This window comes from Pongo pygmaeus, chromosome Y (assembly GCF_028885625.2).
Source record: "Pongo pygmaeus isolate AG05252 chromosome Y, NHGRI_mPonPyg2-v2.0_pri, whole genome shotgun sequence".
In the NCBI taxonomy this organism is placed as follows: domain Eukaryota; kingdom Metazoa; phylum Chordata; class Mammalia; order Primates; family Hominidae; genus Pongo; species Pongo pygmaeus.
In genome coordinates this window covers 37,419,493-37,430,170 of record NC_072397.2, presented here as the reverse complement: position 1 = coordinate 37,430,170, position 10,678 = coordinate 37,419,493, and the positions used below count along the sequence as shown (strand labels likewise).

Genomic DNA, 10,678 nt, shown 5'->3' with positions numbered 1-10,678 from the left:
GAGACAACATAATATTTCCCCAGAAGATGGTGGTCATTTGTTAAAATGTCAATGGGAAAAATAGATGTAGTAGTTTAAAAAAGAGGGAGGGAAGAATCAAGAAGTTATCCATTTTATTTTTATTTTATAAGATGTTCATTTCCTGAACTTTCTTTGCATTGCTTTTATTCTCATAACTTACCATAAACATCCTTTCCTCCAATTTCTTAAGTTTTAAAGTAGAGTATTAATTTCCTCAACTTCTGTTGTTTGTTATTCTGATCTAAATCACACCTTTAACTATATGCATGTATTTATTCAAAGACAAAACCTTTATCATATTTTAAAATACATCCTCCTGGACCCAATCCATCAATGTGATTGATTTTTTCCTCTTCCGTATAATTTCTTTTATTCTCTTCTTCACTGCCCTGATTTCTTTATCTCACATATATAAAAACTCCATATTTTACGATCCACAGCAGAGACTGTCTCTTTTGGTACTGACATTTTTCTCTGCTTTTAATTTCAACAGAGAATTTCTATTAGCTATTTTATTTCCATCAGTTCATATTCTGTCTCAGGTTTTATCCCACAACAATGAAGTCACAGTCCTTTCTCAAACGCCATGAGTGACACCCTAACTGGTAAATTTAAAAGGTTATATTGAATTTCAGGTGAATATTTTTTCCATTGATAATATGCTCTCACTTGAAAATTCCACTTACCTTACCATCCCCAACAGTCTACCAAATATACTATACTTAAAATAATCACATTTTTTGCCAAATATTATATATATATTATATATATATTTTTAATTTCTTGTCTTTGTTGTTTGTTTGTTTACTGAGACAGGGTCTTCCTCTGTTGTCCAAGCTGGAGTGCAGTGCTGTGATCAAGAACTCACTGCAGCCTCAAACTCCCATGCTCAGGTGATATTTCCACATCAGCCTCCTGGGTGACTGTGAATACAGGCACACAGACTAGCTAATTTTGTTAGAAATGGGGTCTCTCCCATGTATACCAGCCTTGACTTGAGATTCTAGGATCAAGTCATCTGCCTGTCTCAAGCTCACAAAATGCTGGCATTGGAGGGGCTAGCCACCAGGCCTGGCCAAATATAAGTTACTTCTTATTCACCCTCTTCCTTGAACTATTTCTGATAAATTTGCTCTCAATCTCCCAGTTATCTCTTCCTGTACGATGGATTTCTGAATGGTACTATGAGTCCCAAATGGTAATCTCCTGCCACTCTCTTACCAAAGACCAAATCATATATGGCTCTATTACACATACTCATGTTTAACAGGCAATTTGATCTCAAGGCTATACACTGAATTCTGGTGCTTCTTCCAAACATCTTCCCCCAAGTGTTTCCCATTTAACCTGATAGTAATTACATCCTGTTGCAAAGGCCTAAAACTGTAAGGTCATCCTTGATGCTTTTCTTTTCATCTCCTCATTTCTATTGATCCTCAAATTCTGCATGTTTTCCTTTTAAAACAGGTCCAGAATCTAACCACTTTTCCCTATTTTTCCTGCCATCACCCAGATACAGGTTATCCACATTTCTCATCTGATTAACTCAGCCTCTTTACTGATCTCCTACCTTACACTATTAGAAGTATTACACTATCACTACTATTACAACTAGGTGAATTATATCTCAGATACTATAAAATTAACCATTTTAAAGTACACATTCAGTGATTTGCAGGATATTCCCAATGTTATGAAACCATCACTATTATTTAAATATAGAATGTTGCCCTTACCTTAAAAAGGAACTCTACCTATGAACATTCAATATCAGCTTCCCTTTTTCCTAAGCTAAAACCATGGTCTTTATAATGTCACAAAAAACCATATATTATTTTCTTCTTATTCTCTTTTCATATCTTCTTCTACCATCCTCTTTCTTGTTCAGAGCCTCAGTATACACTGTGACTTCAGCGGTTTTCCGCTCCTTTTTGTTTCAAGAAGTTTGCTCAAATCTCCTTTGAGCTTATGCTATTCACCTGCTTATAAATGAACCCAAAATCCTTATCCTTCTTACATAAAAATAAAATCACTGGATATTGTCACTACTTTCCACTAAAGCAAAAATGTAAGTTCCATCAGTACATGGATTTTGTCTTTGCTCAGGTGAACTGGCATAAACAATACCAGATGTATTCACAGTTAATTTGATCTTTTCTCATTTATTTATTTTTTATTTTTGGCACATGAGTGGGGTGTGATTAAATCTTTCTCTGTTGCTCAACCTGGAGTGGCAGGATCTCAGTTCACTGCAACCTCCACCTCTCAGGTTCAAGCAATTCTCCTGAGTCAGTCTCCTGAGTAGCTGGTAGCTCAGGCACCTGCCAGCTTAACTGGTGGTTTTTTTGGGTTTTTTTTTTTGACATTTTTAGTACAGACTGAGTTTTGCCATGTTGGCTAGGCTGGTCTCAAACTCCTGAATTTGAATGCAATATATTATATAGACAAAGGAATACTTAGGGAGTTTTTAAATTATAAAGCTGTTTTTGTTCATTAATAAGAGTTTACTTTGAAAGTGTATTTTCCTTTAGAAAAAAATTAACTCTTTTTTTAGTTTGTTTTTGATCAACTAGTTTACCATTTTATTAGCTATCAGGTATATATTTAAAATAATTTATGTCAGACAATATTAAATTAAAAATATATGTATTTCTTAAGTGTTCCCCTATACTTGGTGTTGGTAACTAAACTGAATTTTATTGAATCATATGTTAAAAAACACCGAAACCTTAGTGTAAAATGTAGCCAAATTTAATGGTACAAAATGTTTGTATTTAAAATGTGTTCATGAGAAATATTTTAATAAGCCAAGCCTTGAAGTTGCTTAATGTTATTTTATTTAAATTCTAAGAGAGGTATGGCTTTAAAAATCATAATGTGAGAAGGGAAAGTTTGAGTGCATTGTATTACTTCTAAATATCCACGTCTGTCCAACAAAGTAAGTAGTAATGTTCAAATCTTACACAGAATTGAAAGTCAGGGTGGGAAGTCATATAAGTAAATTAACAAATGATAACAAAATTTAGTTAATTTCAAGAGAAAACTGAGGTTTAAGAATACAATTCACAACACATTCTGTACAGATCTTTAATTGGAAAATGTGAAGTTATATTTGTTTATGTTTTTATCTATGTGAGTGTATTTTCTAGCACATTGCAGAATTTTCTAGCTAAACTCACTGCTTAAAAGGTCAGAGCTTTATTTGTCTTGTGGGATCTATGTAGAAAGAAGAGTTTCCTCTATAAAAACACTTTTGTTTTTGTTAATTTATTTACAGTTGCATTGACATAGTAAATGTATATAATCAAACGATTTTTTTTAAACAAACAAATTTTTTTAAAAAACAAACAGATAACGTCATTAAAATATGAACCTAAGGGATCTGTAGTTAAAAATCTGTATAGTTACTGGATTTGTTGTTAATATAAAAATTTAAAATACTCCTTCAAAGATGGCTGTATTGATAAATGAGTTGTTGTTGATATTAATTTGTCACTTGATGAAAAGACAAGTGGATAGAATTATTTTCATACTACAAGCATTATTTTTTCTTCTTATCTCAGGCTGTGAGCAGTTTTTGAGTGGGAATATCTGCTCTCTGTTACATCTCACCCACCAGAAAAACTTATGGGACTCAAAAATACTGGTGCTAATTTTCACATGAATTCTGTGATCCAACAGCCACATATAATATATTATATATACACTATATATAATATATTTTATAATATATGATTATATAATATATTGTTATGTAAATCCATATATTATATATAAATCTATATATACTATTATATAATTATATATTATATATAGTTTTTATATAGTATAAACTATATATAATATATATAATTTATGTGTGTGTATGTGTATGTGTATATAAATATATATATATATATATATATTTTCCACCAGAAACAGTATTCTTGCAATTGAATGCATAGGTGAAAATATAGACAATGAGTTTTCAAAGATGAGAAGCAGAACAGTTAGGTAAACTCTAATTATTAATTATTATTACTTCGAAGACTCTGATAGCAGCTACTATTTTTCTCTCAGAAATTACTGTACTTTAAAAGAATTATGCGGGAAGATCTTCTTCATAATATGGCTAAAATCTCTGAGATACTATGACTGATATATTTATGTTATCTGTTTCATAAGCTGTGCTTTTTCTAAAATTCTCTCTATATTTTTCTCAAATGAGAGCTTTTTCTGCTAAAGAAACAAATTTCTTCTTCAAATTATGTTATGTGAACTTGTAAAAAATATTAGTTAAGAATTATCATGAAACTGCCTATGAAAGGTATTCATTTGAATATAAAGCGGTAAAAAGTTAGATCATAGTGGTAGGTCACCTATTTAGGATACATCTCCAAATAAGAGAATATGGGATACCTAAATTTTGGTAATGTTTATGCTCAAGATCTTTATTATTGTTATTTTTTTTTACCTTTCTGTACAGATATTGATAGAAACTAAATTTAAAAATTAGAATATTTTAACTGTAGTAAATGGTTCTACAATTTCTTCTTTTTTTCCTTTCAGTGGGCAGAAATAGTTTGTCTTTTAGCTACTAGCTTCTCAGCACTTATCATATATAGGATTACAAAACACACACTTTCTTTCTCTTTGCTAGATCCAGTAAATTATATCATCCAAACATCGCAGTCGTGGTAGCTTTACTTTTAGTAGAGTCTTCATATGGGATGTTCACCAATACTTCCTTAACAGCCACTATTAGAAGAAAAATTGTAATGTAAGTTCCAGTACTATAGCCTGTGTGCCCCCTAGGGTGTTGAATTTAACACATATAGTGATGGTTAATCATACCAGCAAGAAGCAAATGAAACAGACAGAATATAAAATTGCAAATTAGATATCTCACCTTTGTACTTTGTTGCTTTTGCTTTATGTTGTCTCGGCAACATACTGTGGCACATATGTCTGCCTTGTTTCTTTTTCTATGCAACCAGCTTCTCCAGGGCAGGACATGGGTATTGTTTCTTTCTTTGTCACAAATCTAAGACAAAATTAAAAGCATGCAGAAATTTCTCAGATACTTGTAAACAGACAATATTTTGCTATATGGCTACAGACATGTTTTGACTTTTGGAGCTTCTGTCTATGCTCCCCTTCCTTCCACAACTACGGTTAATAGGCATATTTATTGAGTGTTAATAATTCTGATTTAATCATGTAAATAATCTTATGTAATTTGGAAAATGCATTATTCTCAAAAGAAGATTCTGAATCCTAGAAAGACTAATTAACTTACTCCCCAAACTGTACTTATTCCCCCAAAGTTACTCATGGCAGAGGACTCACTTGTCTTTACTCCTGCCTGCTTGACCAAACTTTACTGTATTACATCCAGTGTATATTATTATTTTATTACTCTTTAGTAATAACTTCTCTGTGAACTCAGTTATAATAGTCCATGTTTGAAATAAGCAATAATCATAAAAATTAAAAAATAAATTAAGTGCTTTGAAAATTAGGAGCATAAACAGTATATCACCTTATTCAGTAACTTTTGGTATTTCTTGTAACCTCTTTCCTTGTATTTATAAAGTTAAATTAGTGCATTACTCATTTCTTTTGATCTTTAATGTTGGTACCCAAGATAATTTACTAGAATTGTTTTATTTATTTGAAGACAAACCAAAGTTAAGTAAGACAAGAGATATAAAGAGTACAATATTAGTGTCCTAAGACAGCTTCAAGACATCTTTGTTCATTTAGCTGTTTCCAAACTACAGTCCTATGTACCCAAGGAATTTTGGTCACAGTTAAGGTAAATTTCATGTAAGTGATTATTTCAGTTTCATAAAAACCTCAATACATTGACTAAACATTACTCAGAAAATGGCTTCATACAAAGGACATTATGTTAAGTGAAATTAGCCAGGAAATATAAAAGACAAAGATTGCATCTTTTTATTTATATGTGAGAGATAACAAAGTTGATCTCATGGAGGTAGAGAATAGAATGACAGATTATTATAGGCTGTGAAAGATATTGAGCAAACAAATAAGTGAGTTAGTTGATGGGTAAAAAATACAGTTAGAAGGAATAGGTTCTCAAGTTTGATTGTATAGGAGGGAGAATATAGGTATGAATAATTTGTTATAGATTTCAAAATAAATAGAAGTTTAGATGTGGAAAGCTGTTTACACAAATATGTCAGTAATAATTTAAGGGGTGCATTAAAGAAGGACATGTTGATTTCCATTTGAAGAATCCTCTCCAGGGTGATTGGGAGGTGATTAGAACCAGGAAAACATGATGCATTCACTTGAGGTAGCAAACTTATAGAGATGCAGCAGTAATACAGAGATAAGATTAATCTACACATATTTCTCTTACACTCTCTAAGGAACAGAAATTCCAAAATCTAAGTCTAGGCCAGAAGAGAAACATAGACGGCAAATAACAATAGGCCAACTAGGAAGGACCATAACATAGTTGGATTACAATGTACAAATATCAGTAGCCCTGATGATGTATTTATAAGTCTCGACTAAGGTAGACTGCAAGTTGCATTCATACTGGTTGATGCTACTGCTTATGTACTATAAAAGATAAAAACATAGTATATTCTAACCAATTTGAACAAACAAATTGCTGTTCCTCAAGCTACGCAACACACTTCATATCCTATTGTTTCCAACAATGGGTGTTGAGATATTACGTCAAATAAAAAATTATATGAATTATTTAAAATCAGAAGGCGCTTATATCCTCAGTAAACCCTACATCTAACAACAAAAGCTTTAAAATAATATAGAAATAAACTAGGAGACTTACTGCTCTCAAGGAAAATTGTGACTGGCTAGCAAAGCAGTCAGAAATCTTGGCACAATGGTGATTCAAGGTACTGTGGATTCTGATAATATGCACTTCACTGGGATTAGATGAAACCAAATTTTAGAAGCATCACTTAATAAATTCTACCACAAAAGTGTCCCAAGCACAAAAATATAATCTACTATGCTTCACACATTGTGACATGTGTAAATTGTGCATATTGGTTTTAATATTTTAGAATTTCTATTAAAATATATCCATATTCTTTATCTCAACAAGAAATTAAACTATCAAACATTAAATGTGAAGAACGTGTATAATTAAAATCTTCTTTTTTTTACATTTTTCCCCATTTTATATTTTTTCTGGTGATAAAAAATAAGGTTTCTGAGCAATACAGTTGTTATTCTGGGCAACTGTTGTAATTCAGGTAATTCCATCCCTTGGCTACATGAACTTGATGAGAAGTCATGCTGAATGTTACTTTAAATGATTAACCTGGCCGGGTGCAATGACTCACCACTTGTAATCCCAGGAGTCTGAGAGACCAAGGCGGAGGTGGGTGGATTGTGAACTCAGGAGATCCAGACCACACTAACTAACACAGTGAAACACTGTCTCTACCAAAAATACAAAATTAGCCAGATGCATGCCTGTAATCCCAGCTACTTCGGAGGATGAAGCAGGAGAATCGCTTGAACTCGGGAAGTGGAAGTTGTAGTGAGCCAAGATCACAACCATTACACTTCAGCCTAGGCAACAAGAGTGAAACTATCAAAAGAACAAATAAAAGAAAAGAAGAAAGGGAGAAGGAAAGGAAAGAAATAAAGAAAGGAAGGAAGGTAGGAAGGAAAAGAAATGGAAAGGGAAGGAAGGGAAGAAAAGAGAAAAGAGGGAAGAAAAGAGAAAAGAGAAAAGAAATCTGCATTACTCACATTGTGGCTGATCTTCCCAGAATATTTTAACACAATTATTTGATTTAACTTAGAAGTGCTCATAAATGGATTTTATTTATATTTTTGGTCAGTATTTGTTCTTTATGGTAAATTTCGTATTAAAGCTGGCAAAATTGTTAAGTTTTACTGCCACTGGATTTTAAGAAAGACTAAATAAATTACTTTATACTCTTATTGAAATATCACACATTTTTATGAACTAGGACAAGGTAGCACCTAATTACAAAGAAAATATCACAAGGGTAAAATAAAACATGATCCCACTTAAACTATTCTTCCTCCGATCATCTTGCCAAAGCTGTCCTAGAAATTTTTTTTTAATTTGCAGTCACAGCTGATAAGTTACAAAATATGTTATAAAATAATAATTGAAGACCATATAAGTAAATCATCAAAATGAGTTTTGAAAAAGAAAATTATTATTATTATTATTATTTAACCTGCTGATACATAGAGCCTATTGAATGAGGATATAATGGAGCATCTTCTGTTGGAGAGGTCTTATGCCCATCTAAAGCATCATGGTCAACTGGCTCCAAATTCTAAATATTTAAATATCAACAATTTGATTATAAAAGTAACTTTATACCTTATATTTTATTTTCTTCGTTAGAATAAACTTTTAAGAAATGCAAGAAAGCTGACAGCTATAACATCTTTACAATTCCTGCAAATGATTTATAATTTAGGAAAAAATTCTGAATTATTTTAGCTACATAATTTTTAGGCCATTTCACACAAGTTGCTTCCAAAAGGAAACTGCTTTTCAAGAAGAAACAAACCAATGCTAATATTTTCACAAAATAAATATTTTTAAGGGCAATATTAATACATACACATTGGTTTATGCATTTAAAAATTACTTCTCTTTTTCCCAGATATATCTGCTGCCCTTTGGGGACTTCCCTCAGCCACCTCAACTAGACAAAGTTCTCAAGCATTTGCAAGTGTCGTCCTAGCACTATTTGATTTTTCTAATAAATAACAATTTGATGTTTTATTGTTTTGTACTGGCGGACAACAATTTTTGTAGGCATATTTAATTCTTTCCAGTTTATGGTTTTCTTTCAATTTTCTATATACACTAAATGACTCAATTTTCTTTCTTTTTTCCCACGTGAAAGCACAAACACAGTCCTTCACTTCCACAAATTATGCAGTTGAGTTTCCCACATTTGGGGATATCTCATGGGTCAACCCATCTAGAGTGCAATAGATCTGCCTTTCCTTGGGAAAGCCACCTTCGTGGTCATGGTGTCTCCCCTGGCAGGGAAGTATCCATTTTCTTTTTAAGACTTCCATTAGCCTTTGAAAGAAAATACAAATATAAATGTAATAGAATTCAGAATAATTTTCAGTATCAGCTTAAAATGTTAATTTCAATCATCCGTGATTATTCTTTTCTAAAAGAGTTCTTAATTCTGACACAGGCTTCTACAAAATTGTAAGAAAAAACAGTATGATAAACAACGAAATGACTGCTAAATAAAACTACCATACATTTTATGCACTGATATACTCATTTTTGATAGTGACTCTTAGAGTGTTGTATTGTATCTAACAGCCATTCTCGGTCTTCTGGAATTTTATCATGTGCACTATGAGCATTAAAAATAATCAGATGAAAATAATTTACAATATGTAGTAGCTAATATTTTACTGCCTAATGTGTGTCATTCAGAACAAGTTTTTGAGGTAATCTAATTAATATCAGTTAGTTTCCTAAGCGGGTAGCATTAGTAAATCCATTTAACAAATAAAAAATCAATTACAGTTAGAACAAATAGTTCACCAATTATTACAGATTTAGCCAGTTGAGGAGCTAGTTAGCAATCTGACCCAATCATCTGACCTTTTGGTGTATTATTAATTTAAAATATTATGGTTAAGTATACTATCCATGCATTACTACAAGTGAATTAAAAACTGTAATGCTATAATACTTTTCATAGTTCTATTTTTTATTCTATACTTAGGATTATGCTCCATGGCTGAGGCTGGACTACAGGGACAAGATGATAGCTGATAGCTCAATGAGGCCTCATGCCCCAGGGTTCAAGGAACACTCCTGCCTCAGCCTTCCAGCTACTTGGGATTAGACAAATGCACCACCATGTCCCACTCACCTCATTATTTTTACTAAATATGACTAGCATTTTATGACTACCTTTTTAAAGAAAAAACAAAACTTACTTGGTTTTTACTCATTTTTCAGAGACAACATTTTAGAATGTAAAGCAAGAATCTCATGATAATAAAACAGTGATATTACTTGGCAGTACAAAATTGATTTCAATTCTGACAGTAAAAGAACACACATGATGAGTAAAACAATTTTCAACGACAAAAATAAAAATTGCCTGATTTACTAATGATCAGTCATTTTCTTTCACAGCTGACTAAATTGCAATATATTTACACTGCCAACTGTTTTATGTTCTTAGGAATCAATATTAAAAATCACAAAAAGAAGACCTCTGTCTGTTTTGTCATCACCATGACAGATAAATAAAATATTTTTTTTCTCTCTACCATGTATCTTACTTAATAAAATGATATTATATTCCAAGTCAGAGGCCAGATTTTTTTTCTTTTTGCCATAGGAACATTTATAATATATATTTCTTTTGAAAAAGGTAATTTTTATAATCTAATTTCAGGTAAAGAATAACATGGATAGGCTTCTTCTAACACTTAAACAATACACATTTCATTATCTTATTCTCTTAAAAATTATAATAAAGTGAAAATCATGTCATTTGCCACATTATTAATAGTATCAAAAGTTTTCATGTGAAATTTCGATTAATATTATCTTTGCCTATATTGTTATCTGCTGCCTTGAACAGTGTTGGTACTCAGCAGATGCTGATATATATCTGTTGAATAC

General features: G+C 31.7%; 1 non-coding gene across 1 annotated transcript; it reads right to left on the bottom strand.

Moving 5' to 3' along the window:
- Window positions 1-8,906: 8,906 nt before the first annotated feature.
- On the bottom strand, window positions 8,907-9,066 carry LOC129025997 (U1 spliceosomal RNA). Its single transcript, XR_008497382.1, has one exon. It is a non-coding gene; the product is annotated as a U1 spliceosomal RNA (small nuclear RNA).
- Between the last annotated feature and the right edge of the window lie 1,612 nt (window positions 9,067-10,678).